This window comes from Zea mays, chromosome 5 (assembly GCF_902167145.1).
Source record: "Zea mays cultivar B73 chromosome 5, Zm-B73-REFERENCE-NAM-5.0, whole genome shotgun sequence".
Classification (NCBI taxonomy): Eukaryota; Viridiplantae; Streptophyta; class Magnoliopsida; order Poales; family Poaceae; genus Zea; species Zea mays.
Genome location: NC_050100.1, coordinates 12019251 through 12032663, shown reverse-complemented (window position 1 = coordinate 12032663; position 13413 = coordinate 12019251). Strand labels below are relative to the sequence as shown.

The 13413-nt window shown below is 41.6% G+C and overlaps 2 long non-coding RNA genes across 5 annotated transcripts; one reads left to right on the top strand and one right to left on the bottom strand.

The window, feature by feature from the left end:
- Window positions 1-7854: 7854 nt before the first annotated feature.
- Window positions 7855-8269, bottom strand: LOC103625956 (uncharacterized). Its single transcript, XR_552628.3, has 3 exons — window positions 8189-8269; window positions 8043-8094; window positions 7855-7922 (listed from the first exon to the last, which is right to left on the bottom strand). It is a non-coding gene; the product is annotated as an uncharacterized lncRNA (long non-coding RNA).
- A 276-nt stretch (window positions 8270-8545) lies between these two features.
- Window positions 8546-12764, top strand: LOC103625955 (uncharacterized). Of its 4 annotated transcripts, none has more exons than XR_002261880.2 (7): window positions 8546-8931; window positions 9007-9142; window positions 9258-9349; window positions 10202-10293; window positions 10406-10725; window positions 10993-11140; window positions 12127-12764. It is a non-coding gene; the product is annotated as an uncharacterized lncRNA (long non-coding RNA). The 4 variants fall into 4 exon arrangements; XR_002261879.3 differs by having other exon boundaries at window positions 8609-8931; window positions 10202-10321; XR_002261877.3 differs by having other exon boundaries at window positions 8588-8931; window positions 9007-9349; window positions 10202-10321.
- Window positions 12765-13413: the final 649 nt, after the last annotated feature.

Genomic DNA, 13413 nt, shown 5'->3' with positions numbered 1-13413 from the left:
ATACATAATTGGTTAGTTTAGTACATGTATACCATCTGCATTTTCATGTGTCACTTCAGCTTTTAGCTCCAGTTGTGTTGGTTCTTCGTGAAGCTATGTCTGTTTCTCCACCACAAGAAACAAATGTCACTTTTGGAATGCTTTTGAAGGATGTTGTCTATATAGCTACCAATCATGTTTATTATGAACTTTTGAACTACCTCAGTTTTAATAAATGGTAATTTACTAAGTTTGTGACTTCATGAGTTCTTAATGAAAACGATATTTGTCTTTGTAGAGCTATCTGTATATGTTCTTACATGTTTGCAATTTGCGTGCTAGCATCCTGTGTTGAGCATATTGATTAAGCATTATTGGAAAATTGATGGTCATAGTGGGTTCTAAATGATTGCTTCCTTTATATTTTTCTCTATTTTCTACATGTTCCATGGATCTCTATCTATTGAATTTTCAAATCATCACCCCAATATGCTTTAGTTGATGTTCTGTATGCAAGCAACAATGGATTTCTGAGGTATGTTTTCTCTAATATGATATGATTTCAGAAAATCATATATGTCATAGTTTACTCTCCGCACAACATCTAGGCTTAGTGGTTTAATCTATATTTGGGCTCCAACATTTGTGGTTGGATTGATACAGGATAATGACATAGCCACTAAAGTATGTTCTATCTAGATTTGTGTACAAAATTACTCTCAATCCTTGGGAAATCATTAAGGGCGACTGAAGCACTTTGCTTTTTCACCATCATGCAGGTAGACCTTTTCTGTACAATTAAATAACAATTCAACTTGTTTCCACAAAAAATATAGAAAAACTAATGGCTTAACATTTTATTTTTGTTCCATATTTTACATTAGGGGGATGCTCAAATATACCATGACATGTTTGCATACCATTGTATTGTTGTTACTCTTGGCTGAGCTGGTATTCTAAAGGAGTTAATCAAGATTATTGAGTATATGATATGAGACAGAAGCCCTCAAAATGAGTAATGAAGATGTGGCACAAGGATTGGGATCCTTCATTGGAGCCTGATGTACTTGTTTATAACTTGGTGAGGATTGCCTCTTGCCCTTTTATTTTTTTCTTTTTACCTAATTTCCTATTTGCAGTAATATTTTCCTTAAAATATATTTGTCTTGTCCCTTGATGTTGTTGGTGTTCAGTGCACATGTTCTGTCACAGCAGTGGAAAGGCGTATTTTGGGTGTTCTTGCAAATGAGAATTGGTGGTTTACCATCTACAGCTACAGGAGCAACATTTGGATTGGACATGGAACTAAGCTTCATTTTTTGTAAACAAAAAACTACAAACCGACTGAAAGCTTTATGCTGCCTGCGTTGCAGTCTTACTGGGTTGTGTTGTTGCTGCTTGCTGGAGCGATACTACATCTGCTAAGGAGGATGACAGAGTGTGGTGAAGTGCTGCCTGGAATACGCATGTAGTGTGGTGAGTGGAGACATGCTGTGTGCACTCTACGAGGCAGGGTTGTGCTGTATTTTTGAATCATCTAAATATTTGGTTCCTTTACTCTTTATCTTTACAATTGTGTGCCTGGCATTGGAATGGACACAATATTTACCTTGGTGTATGATGTGTCAATTTTTGGCTTGCTATTTCTTTTGATGCTCTTTCTAGAGGTTTGACCATTGTCGCGTCTCATGGTCTCCATGCCCCTCTACAGCAGTCCCAGTCGGCCCCTCCGCTTTCGTCCAGTTCAATTGGCACTTCATTTAAAAGTTGCATTGCCATATACATCCTCCTTTTCTATTGTACGGTGTCACACAATTCTATCATGTTCCATTTGTTATTTTCTCCACTTATTCAGGTCACTACTGTCAGGGTGGAGTATGGTGACGACGCAATTGCAACTGACTCGTCAGGCGCTCATGTGATTAGCCATGTGTTCCCTCACACCTATGGGTAGCCCCTTGCACATTTCCTCAGGAAGACCGTTGTGGTGGTCAGGTACAACGCCTTACTAAGGTCATATCTTAACACCCGGTGGTCAGGTACATCTTTCGTGTTCCTGTACATGAAAAATCTTTTGCCTCACAAAAATCATCTTTCTCAAAGATCTAATCCCTTATATTCCAATTGCAGGGTTGGCATTGTCTTCTATGGCAGGAAATCCCTAGGAGGACACAATGTTGTTTGGAGACTCTATGAGGCTATCAAGGCCCACTACCAAAACATCAAACTCACTGGTTTCCTCGGTGAGTAATTTGCTACTTTTCAGTGATCACCTAGGAGCATCATATTATCTACATTGTGTTCACTTGTTAATTCCATTTTTTCCTGATTAGCACATGCTTCAACGCATGAGTCCTAATAAAAACTTAGTGCGTTTGATTGTCACTGAAATTTTGTAGCAATGGCTGTTGTTTTGGCTCATACAAATAACTTTGTCTGAATTAGATTAGCAGATATGTATTGTTTTGTGTTTAGTCATAAATGTGAATGGCAATTGAAAATACTCGACCCAACTTTCATGGGTTCATTTCATTCAAACTAGCAGCATATGCAGGCATTTATTAGGTTTGCAGTCCGAAGTAGATGGCATCACTGATATGCATATAGACACTAACATATTTGGCCTATGTTGAAATAGGTGGATCTGATGGTTTGCTAGCACAGAGAACCTTGGATATCACAAATGAAGTTCTTGCTTCATATAAAAATCAAGGTGGATTTGACATGCTTAGTCGGACAAAGGATCAGATTTTATTTCTCACTCTTGTCTCTCTGTTCCTGCAGAGGCTCTCATGGAAATTAGAGTAATTTGTTGCCAGAAGCCCATATATTCGGGATTCTGCTGTTACTATTGGATCAAAAGTTCATTAGTGCACTTTCGCTGCGACACAATCAATTCGACAAAATATTAGTATACAATCACTGCAACAAAAATCATCCTTTTCTGCACTTCCACAAAAGTTTATTATTGTATGGTTGTCGAATTTTGATCACTCCTTTTACACAAGTAATCAGTGTGGAATGTGTTGATGATATAGCAACTATGAAAAATGTTCCAATGCAATGCCAGCTTCTTCTTCAATCGGAATTTGTTCCTGCTTTCGCCAGTATAGTAAAAATAAATTCAAGCGTTTTGATTTAAGATCATTACATGGCTATTTTAGTCGAGCTGTTGTTCTGTCCTTGAGAATCCCAGCTGAGTCAGAAAAGGATGGTGAATATTGTTCACCTAGGAAAACTAAGTTTCCGATGTAATTGGAGAGGCTTTATTCTAAATGTTTGGGCACTAAAATTTGCCAAAGCCCACAGACAGACTCCATACCACCTTATCAGATATACGAGCTTCCCTTCATTATTTGCTTGATTGATGTTTGGACATTAATATGATCTCAAACATAGGTCTTTGACCATAATTTTTTCTAAGTTATACATATTGGAGTATATTGAAATACAGTAAGGACCAAACTGGTATAATCTTTTCCATATGGCAAATCTTCAAAAAAAATTATGTGCATTAGTGGCCAATTGTCTGATTGCATAGTGCCTAAGTTTCATCTATTTGAGAACTGATATTTTTACTTTTAACAGATAGACAAAGAACATGAGGGTGAACAGATTGGTCGGGCTGTGTTGAAGAATGTCTTGGATATTTTTGTTGAAATCGGGTTGGGTCAAATGGAGTGTTATGAGAATGACTTTGAAGATTTCTTGCTCAAGGATACTACAGAGTACTACTCTGTCAAGGCTCAAAGCAGGATTTTTGAGGACTCATACCAAGATTACATGATTAAGGTACCTAGAATCAAGAAGTTTTTGTCTGTTTGTATTTGTATTTACGTGTGGCTATTTCTTAACGTCCGATGCTTCTTTCAAATGGCTGAGAAATGTTTGAAGCGGATGAGGAGCAAGTTGGTCACTATTTGCATATTAGCAATGAACAAAAGTTATTGGAGGTATCTGGAAACTTTCCTTTTCTAGTTTCGTAGTATTTCTCAATTAATATTTTATTAATATTTTATTTGCTACAAGTATATCAGTTTCGAATTCAGAATGTTGCTATGTCTTTCTTAAATAGTGCTCGACATATTTCCTCATATGGCCCTTACATTGTTATAATTTGAATTTCAACAGAAAGTGCAAAATGAATTGCTTTCTCAGTATGCAACTCGTTGTTAGAGAAGCATTCTAGATGTTATGCTTTGCTTCACGATGATAATGTTGGATTGAAAACCTTATTATTATTATCTAATGAATGCATGGCTTCCTAACAGTATTGAATATTCACTGCATCCCTCTATTACTGCAGGCTGAGGATCTTTGTATGATGTACAGGCTCTTCTCCAAAATCTCCCATGGTCTGGTGCCTATTTCAAACATGTTCAAAACGGTATTAGTTCCCTTGCAGGGTGCCTCAGTTCTCTTTTAGCTCACTCATTTTATTTCTTTGAGCCATGATGTGCATTTCTGATTAAATTATTTGTTGTGCAGTTTTATTCCTTTGAGCCATGATGTGCATTTTAGATTGAATTATTTGTCTGTAGCATGTCACAAATGAGAGAACAACCTTGGTCAAGCAAGCATACGGCTGCCTCCAACCTCTATCAATAGTTGTTTCGCGTCCTGTTCTGGCCCTATGTATTTCGTAGCGTTTATCTCTTGCAATGTCATGTAAAATAGCTCCACTTAGTATTTTTGTGCCACCATGTAATTTCTTGTCATGTAGGAGTGACTGCTTCGTTTTCTTCCTTGTATGTATTGGCTTTGTAAAAACGATGCTTTATAGTAGTGTATATTATGTTGTCAAAGAATTTACGAGATATTGAGCTCGATGATAATATATGTTGTTTGTTTTTATAATTATTTTACACTAACATATTATTAAATATTTTGTGTACTGTTGCTGTTGATTTTTTGCACAGGGTGGGCCGCACAGCCAAAGCTGGTCAATCTGGTATATTATTAAATAATTTGTGTACCGTTGCTAAGATGTGTAGAAAATACTGAGTGATTTGCATTGTATTCATGTATTGTCTCGTAGGGTGTTCAGAAGCATGAAGAGGTCAGTAAAGTCGAGGATGACATTGTTCTCAGGTGTGTTTCTTACGCTTACTGTACAATTGATTACTAGATGGACCTTATGCCACCTAATATGCTAATTTGAGTTGTTATTGTTTCTAAAGATTTTACGCGTGTAGGTACCAGTTGATACTTCTCATTTTGCTGAATATAAGTGGAAAATTTTACTTTGTATTATTCTAAAAAGGGTAAGATACATTTTATGTTTTAGTATGATATACATTTGAATGATTGCAATTGAAATATGTTCAATTATCTTCATGTGTAATATTATTATAAAGGTTTGGAATATATTTGAATAACTTACCTAAGTGATATAAAAACCATAGCAACGCATGGGCAAACAACTTATATAAAGATGTAATTGTTGCCTTTACATGAAGCAAAAGTAGATAAAGGTAACTACTATTAAATAGTCTAATTCTAAAATGTGTACTTATTTTAAAACAAAATGTCTATCTCTACTACTATGAAGAAGGTAAAGCGTAGGCTACCTCCCGTGGTTATGTCCCACCTGTTCTGCCGCCAAATGTTGTCTCCCCGCCCCTCCCCCAGCGTCGAGATCCAACACCCTCCCCCAACACCCTCGGCAACGACGACGAGCGTCACACCCCCTGGCTAGATCCACGTCCCACGAGGACACAATCGGTGGAGAAGCCCTTGGCGTGTCCCCACGCACCGACCCCCCCCCCCCCCCGCTCGGTGTCGGTGCACCTAGATCCCACGCCCCACTCCACACCCGCGACGAGGAATGAAAATGGGAATCAATCGGTGTCCTAACTTGTGGTAGAGAAGCAATGCCAGAAGAATGAATTTTTTCACCACCCAGGGATCTCAATCAGAATTTTAGGCTCATTCATACATTCACTATAATGCTTTCGAACTCGTGAACATTTATATGTGGCTCTATTGTGGGGGGTTACAGAAATAGAGTTTTTGCATGTTCTTCATTTCATATGGTGACATACTTGTTACTGTGTGCGACATTGCTTGATGGAACCCTTGCGACATTGTATTGTATTGTATTATTTGTTTGTTTTGTTCTATATAGTCTTAATATTTTATCAAATAATTTATGTATTGTCACAACACACATGTATTGTACTATCGTATATAGAAGTCTGCATGGTACTGATGGTTACAATATAGCGGTCCCATTGGAACGCACGAGCACTTAGCTAATCTCTACTACTTATTAAGACTGCAATAGTAGTCTGCCTCTGACGTGTTCTGCCTCCAACGCGTTCTGCCAACGGCCGTATACACGTCTCCTACATGTGGGCCCCCACCAGCCGTACGCACCATGCAGTCCCGCAGTCCAGCGCAACAAAATAAACAGTACATACACATGTTTATGAGCCACATTCCGTTCCATCTCTCTCAGTGAGCAACATACAATACACAGTTGCGCTTATAAGCCATGTTCCGTCACTCTCAATGACCGATGTGGCACTAATAAAATAGATGGCATACCAGCGCGCCTGTGACAGCGGTTCGTGCGGCCCAATGATTTTCATGTGGACCTAAGGCTCATCGTCCCATCGTGCAGCCCACCGTCCCAGCGTGCAGCCCACCATGTGGCCGACCGTGTTCTCGCATTTGACCTAACCACCGCCACCCCACTGCTCGCGCAGCCTCCTCCACCGTGCTCCAACTCCGGCGGCCTCCCCTCCCTCTCCTCCACCCCACCATCGGACTCCACCTCCTCCCCCACCGCACCGTCGGACTCCACCTCCCCAAATGGCGACCTCCACCAACCCACTGCCATCCTCCAACTCCGCCCCCACCGGCTGCCTTCGCCGAACCCTCTGCTTCAACGCGCGGCACCACCGTCTCGGGGTCAGTGGACTCCCCCTACCCCCACCTCTGCGCTCCACTTCCGCGACTCGCGCTCGACACAATCAAGGAAATGTGTTCTTCCTCCAGGAGCCAACGTGGATGGCTGACAAGAGGAGAGGACGCACACACCATGTCAGGTTCGTCTGCAGCTCCCCTGCAGCCCGAGATCCCCAATTATTGCACGATTTCAGTACAGGACCGCTCAGTTCAGCCCGAAACCTGGTGCCCTCAGAGAATTTGAGTGATTGGTACGACGTCGGGCTCGATTAGGATCGATTTCACGCGTAACCTGCAAGGGAGAATGGTCGGACTCCTCGTCATCCCTTGTCTCCCATGGTGGTCCGAGGGGACATAATCACATGGGTATGGACGTATGGCGCCACTTGGGATGAAACCTTGAGGAGTAGCGTGGAGTTGTTGCTCTTCATTGATTGATTGGATATGTTGCATCGTCACGGGAGAGGGAGGGCATTCGGTTTGTGGCAAGAAATGGATGCCAACATGTCTGTTGGCCTAGCGTCTATGGCACTGCTCGCGTTGTTCGATCCTTTCTAGGGTTTGCACAACTCTCTTCTATTGCATTTGCTTGGTGTAGCCTCCACGCAGTTCTGGCGTAGCACAGCACCGCTTGCCTGCTTCCCTGGGGATATGCCATCGTCAGGCAAATTGTGTTGTCTATGAGGATCCCTTTGCCCTGTACATTTCATCACTGCTTGGCACTTTGGAGTTCCATAGTTCATGTTTAGCAGTGGCAGGATCTAGGCATAAGCTTTTTTAAATACGTTTAAATGCTAGATCTGACACTGATGTTCAGTAGCGAATTTAGCCCTTGTTAAAAACCTGAAAGTATATTAAATACATCAGCCTTTGTATTGAATATTTCATTATAGTGTGCCATTATGCCATCTACGATAAGTCATAGATCACTTTCACTTGCATGAGCATTCACTGTAGTCCTCAACACTCATTTATTTGCTTATTTTGGTCCTCTAGCCATCTAGCATATTCTATGTCAAAAGTCAACGCTCCTGCAACAAGTTTATAATTTCAGATGCACTTCTAATGATAAATATAGAATTCAATCAAGATAGACTAATTAAATCTAGAAACACTTAGAGCCACATAGATATAACGAATTGAAACATTACCATTTCCACTCATGGCATGGGTTTGGTCTCCAGAGCTAGAAATGAAGATTCCCTGAAAGCGTAATATTCGAAGATTCAAAATAACAGCATAAATGCACTATTTTCGAAGCACTCGGTAAACATACATGCAACCAAGACAGAGTTACCTGCTGGCGAGCTTTTCTGGTATTACTGCTCCACCTGTGCAAGCTTCAGCTTACTGCTCTCCAGCTGCTGCACATATGCCTTCACCAGATAAAAAATGTTAGTTTTTTTTTATTTTTAGTGGCCTAATAAAAATTAAAAAGAATAAATTTGTAGAAAGTATGTTACTATTTAACACAAATGAATTCCATGCGTATGAACCAGGCTTTCCATTTTTATTTCGACTGTTTGAAGTTTTTGTTGCATAGTATGCTTAAATTTTTATCTTATTTGTGGCACTTGCTTTCTTTTCTCCGTTCAATATTCTGAACATAGGGCTAATATTGTTCTATTTGACTAATCATCTTGCAAAGCCTTATGGGAAATAAAGGTTTATCTTTACTACTCTATAAGGGTGTAACGGGGGCGTCCACACCTGCTTCACCGTGGCTCCGCCCTGACGCCCCTCCGCGCACGCCCTGCCTCTGTGACCCCGCGTCGCCCCGCCCCTATGACAATCTCGCTCTACGCTCCTCCAAGGAAACCCTAGCCGATGTCTTCGACCACCTCAAGCCCCATACCGTGGCTCCGCCGCCGCCTCCGTGACCCTCGCGACCGCGCCATCCTCGCCCGCGCATGCCCGCTGACCGCGCCTCCCTCCGCGCCATCCTCAACCGACGCCGCCCCCTCTTGACTCTTCTCTCTCTCTCTGCTCCTACCTCCTTGAGGAGCAATCCGCTGATGCATCTTCTCCCAGGACAACCTTGTGAGATCTCGATCGCTGTCTGCACATCTGAATCGATGTGCTCTTGGTGTGGCATTTAATTTGCTGCGCTTTTAGGGACGACGGTGACCATGCGGCTGGGGGATCGTGGGTAGGGGAGGACGGACGCGGGCGAGGATGGCACGGTCAGGCGTTGAGGTCTTGGAAGAACAACCGTGTAGATATCCATAAAGAGAAACGTTTTGTTTCTTCTGTAGGCTATCTACTCCATGGGCATTTCCTTGTTTACTAATGAAGAAATCTGATGATACGAGTGTGTCAACTTTGTTGAGCATATAATCTTCAGAATGCTTTACCACTCTATGCAGCATAGGAAAGCGTCTCGCTGGTGATCAACAGTAATACGAGCCATAAACCGTAGCAAGATGGTGATTGACGCCGTACTCCCAGGATACAGAAGGTAACCTGCTATTCTTACTCGAGGCCATGACATGCTGCATGGAGCTAAAGCTCTCAGGATACAGTCCAAGAACCAGACTGCTTATGTACGACAACAAATATATACTAGATCAGTAGTTTTTATTTTCTGCTCATATAATATGAGAAAATTGCTTTCTTTTTACTTTATTCTGCTTACATTATATAACAGGGAAATGTGGAGTGTTGTTTACAAGTTCACCTTTGTCGTAATTTGACTGCTTATGTACGACAACAAATAGTCATGTTCCAAAATCGTGCATTTCTGGTCATGATAAGTGTTTTTCCAAATCTATTCGACTCCATTCAAGATTTTTTGAGTGCTTTGGGGTTTACTGTTTCATACTCTTTTTATCTAGCTCATTATGAGACTTCCCTTTGTGGGTTGTCATGATAAATGTTTTTCTTTATGCCTGAGCTCATTCAAGATTTTTTTTAGTGCTTTAGCGTTTTCTATTTTCTTAACAAGATGTGTGATTTTACCTATCTATTTAGTCATTTGTACAACAGGCGTAGTCTGATTTGTTCTACATTAGTACATTGTTCCCAAGCACACAATAAGGTGTACTTAGACAAATCTAGCAAGCAAGGTATCACCATTTACCAATCAGACTCAAAATAGTAAACAAAGAGAATAAAAATTAGGGATTTAGGACTGTGCGGGAGTCATCTTTTGAGGGACACGGAGAGAAGATTTACTGGACACATATGAGTAAATTGGGGACAATTAGGTGTTTCTCAGTCTATATTTTTTATTGCGCCTAATATTTAGTTATATACCTTTAGCACGTTTCATCATGATTGGAATTAGATATATTGCTGTGATGTGTGATAGATCATCGACGAGGCAAGATACTCGGTGGAGTACATTTCAGAAGCTATTTATGTTAGTTGGTCCAACAACATCGCTCGGACCAGAGAAAAAATGTCTGTGTTTTTATGGACGCCCTTTCAGGTTTATGCATGCCTAATTCATATGAGAATGTTGGGGCATTACACTTGTGATGTAAACAATCTGTGACTTTTGTTTGGTTTTCAGGTAATCAGCCAATTATAGTATGTGGTCCTGGAGTTCATAGTTTTGCTACTTTTCTGGCGCGACGATGTGGCGGAGGCGATGACAGGGCCTAGAACGGATTGGTCGTCCTGCTCTGTGTCGGAAGTTATGTGAATTTTCTGCCTCCTAGCACTAGACAGATGATTTTCTTCATTTTGCGAACTCCTTGCTCTTGCTTTCTACTGTTGTTTGTTTATTTTAGTGCAGCAACGGAGCCTATGAAGAAGCCCTATTTTCTGCTGCTGTTTGCCAACTCCAAGCAGATCGCTCGCTGAAGAAGCCCACCCTCCTCGCTATAGAAGGTATGTGTTTAGCATATATGAAATGTTGTTTTGCTGTCTGTGTCTGCACCGCCTAGCAAGTTCAGAAGGTTTAATTTTCATTTTTAGTGTTGGTATGGACTATTGGCATGAGGTACATGGGACAGAGAATTAGCAACTCATCAGCACAAGTTGTCATCCTTTTGGCTCCCCTCTTAAGCAGCAAGATAGCAGTAGCTCGTTTATCTGATGAAGCTATGATGCTCTAGCCCACTCTAATTTCCTTTTTTCTTTTCTCTACTTCTCCAGAACCGTGAAATTCTGTTTTGTTGCCATAGTGGAAATTGCTGTTGCAATGCGTGAGGGATGGTTGTTGAGTGTGTTTCCCTGACTATATATGCCTTGAGATATTTCCATGAGGAGGCAATCAATCCCTGGCATCACGCCTCATCATTGGGTAAGAATAGTACTTGTTTTCTTATATTTATCTTTCATACTCTGGAACTGTTGAGCTCAGTTATGAGTACTCCTTTTTGGACAGGAGAGAGGATACTACTCTACAACTTTCACATTTAGGAAGCATAAAAGAAAACAAGCAGACATCGATTATATGCGTATCTAATCATTATATAGTTGATAATAACCTGCCTTTGAGTGATGATTTGTGATGTAATAACCTCCCATTTTTATAAATAACAACCAATAAGTGTTTACTTCCCTTCCATTTTTTAGATTTGTGTGGTGCAAACATATTAATAATATATAGATATAGTTGTAGACCCTTTTGTCCAGTTGAGCATCAAAAATTGTAATGCTTGGCCTTGATTTAACCTAGCTTCTTGAATTTGAGGGCAATGATCCAACCATTTTACTGAATATGTAGTTCAAAAGGATGTTGCTTATATTGCTTAACTTCATTTATTTGAATATATTGTCCTTTTGTTGATTTATTTACTGCAAGTTAGTTCTAAGTTTTATTCTTTAAATTTAGTGAAGAATTGGAGCGAAGAGGTTTCACTAATATGCTTGTCTCTCTGTTTCACCGATCTTACTAGCCAATTTCAACTATTCTACTATGTGTTTTGCTTTTAATATAACAGTGAAAATTGACAGGAGAACAAAGGATCAAGTTTGAACAAGTTAGACATTAAAAATACTATTTTCTTTAATAAGCACATAAGGTAAGGCTAAAAATGATGCCCATAAATTGATTCTATCCACATATTTGAGAAGCCTGTCTTGCCTGCATACCTTGTAGGTTCTATATGTCAACATATAGCATGCTTTGTTTCAATGCTTTAACTTGCATGGCTTTATAATACTTGTAAATGACATGTTCCAATAGTTGTGTTTTATGCATCTTTGCTCTTAATTTAAAGTAGTCAACATTTGGTTCAGGATTGCTGTGATTTTAATAGTGGAATTTGTTGTCTGTAATGACAGGCTCTTTGTATTGTGGAGGAGGCTAATATGATGTATGAAGCGCCTACCACATGGACATATGCTGCTTCTACCACAATGATGTATTTGCCTCTACTGTGGGGGATAGATATCCCCTGGGTCCACTAAAGAAGTAAAAGGCCTCACGAAAGGCCCAAGGGCCCAATAATTCGTAAGGTCATTCTTTCGTGGGCCTAGGGAAAGACAACCGACAAAGAAGAGAAGACGTGAGACTGGATTGGTGCAAACCCGGACGGCCCACAACGTCGAACGAATAAATCGCAACAGAGACCCGACTTTCCCGCGCTGAAGCCCCCATGCAGCGGAGCCATGCGAGGATAAGTCGGCGAGGGTTACGTAGGGATAAGCTCAAGAGGTTCACTATCTTTTAGCTACTTGACGTTATCATATCACATGTACTGCCCCACGGTCGAGTATATAAGGCCTAGGGGGCACCCCTTCAGATCGATCGACCCTACTTTACTTAGCCACCCATGTAAACTCTCTGTGCTTTCAACTCAGAGAGTCCTCCTGTAACCATACTCGAACACTCATCAGGACATAGGGTGTTACGCATCTCTAAGCGGCCCGAACCTGCAAATCTTGTCCATTGTCCCTCGTGCGATCGGCACGAACCATTTTGCTACAGTCGTCGACACCGTCCTACTCCTAAAAACACCTTGAGGGGCAACCCCGGGTGTGCGGTCGGACCCAAAACACCGACAGCTGGCGCGCCAGGTAGGGGGTGTGTCGACGATCCAAGCTAGCTTAATGGCCGTCACCTTCCACAGCAAGATCACCATGCGTCCCGGATCTGTATTCTGCTTCGGGACGATTTCATCTATAGCGGATGAAGAGGGAATTCTACACCGCATTGCGGATCTGCCAGAAAAGAAGTTTCCTCCAACAAACTCCGAGAATGCTGGAAAAATGCTACCTCCAGCTCTTCGGAAAAAGATTGTCTCCGGGGAGGCTGGAGCTAGAAGCTCGCTGACCCGGAAGACTCCGCTGTCTACTTCCCCGACAAAAGAGTGGACACGGGTCGCGAGAAAGAAGGAGACCAGGGAGAGGCAAGTCGTTCTTCCCGTTCCTCCGGCCTCAAAGGAGAACGGAAAGAAAGTCGCCACGACAGCAGTACCGTTCTACCCCGACGTCCTCTTCATCGGGAGAGTGGAGTCGCCCGCCGTCTCTGACGACGAACCGACCGCGCCTGGAGAAGAACCACCTCAACGAGAATCCCGCCGACGGAGGAACCGACGCAGGAACATTCGACGACATCACGCGGCCGGA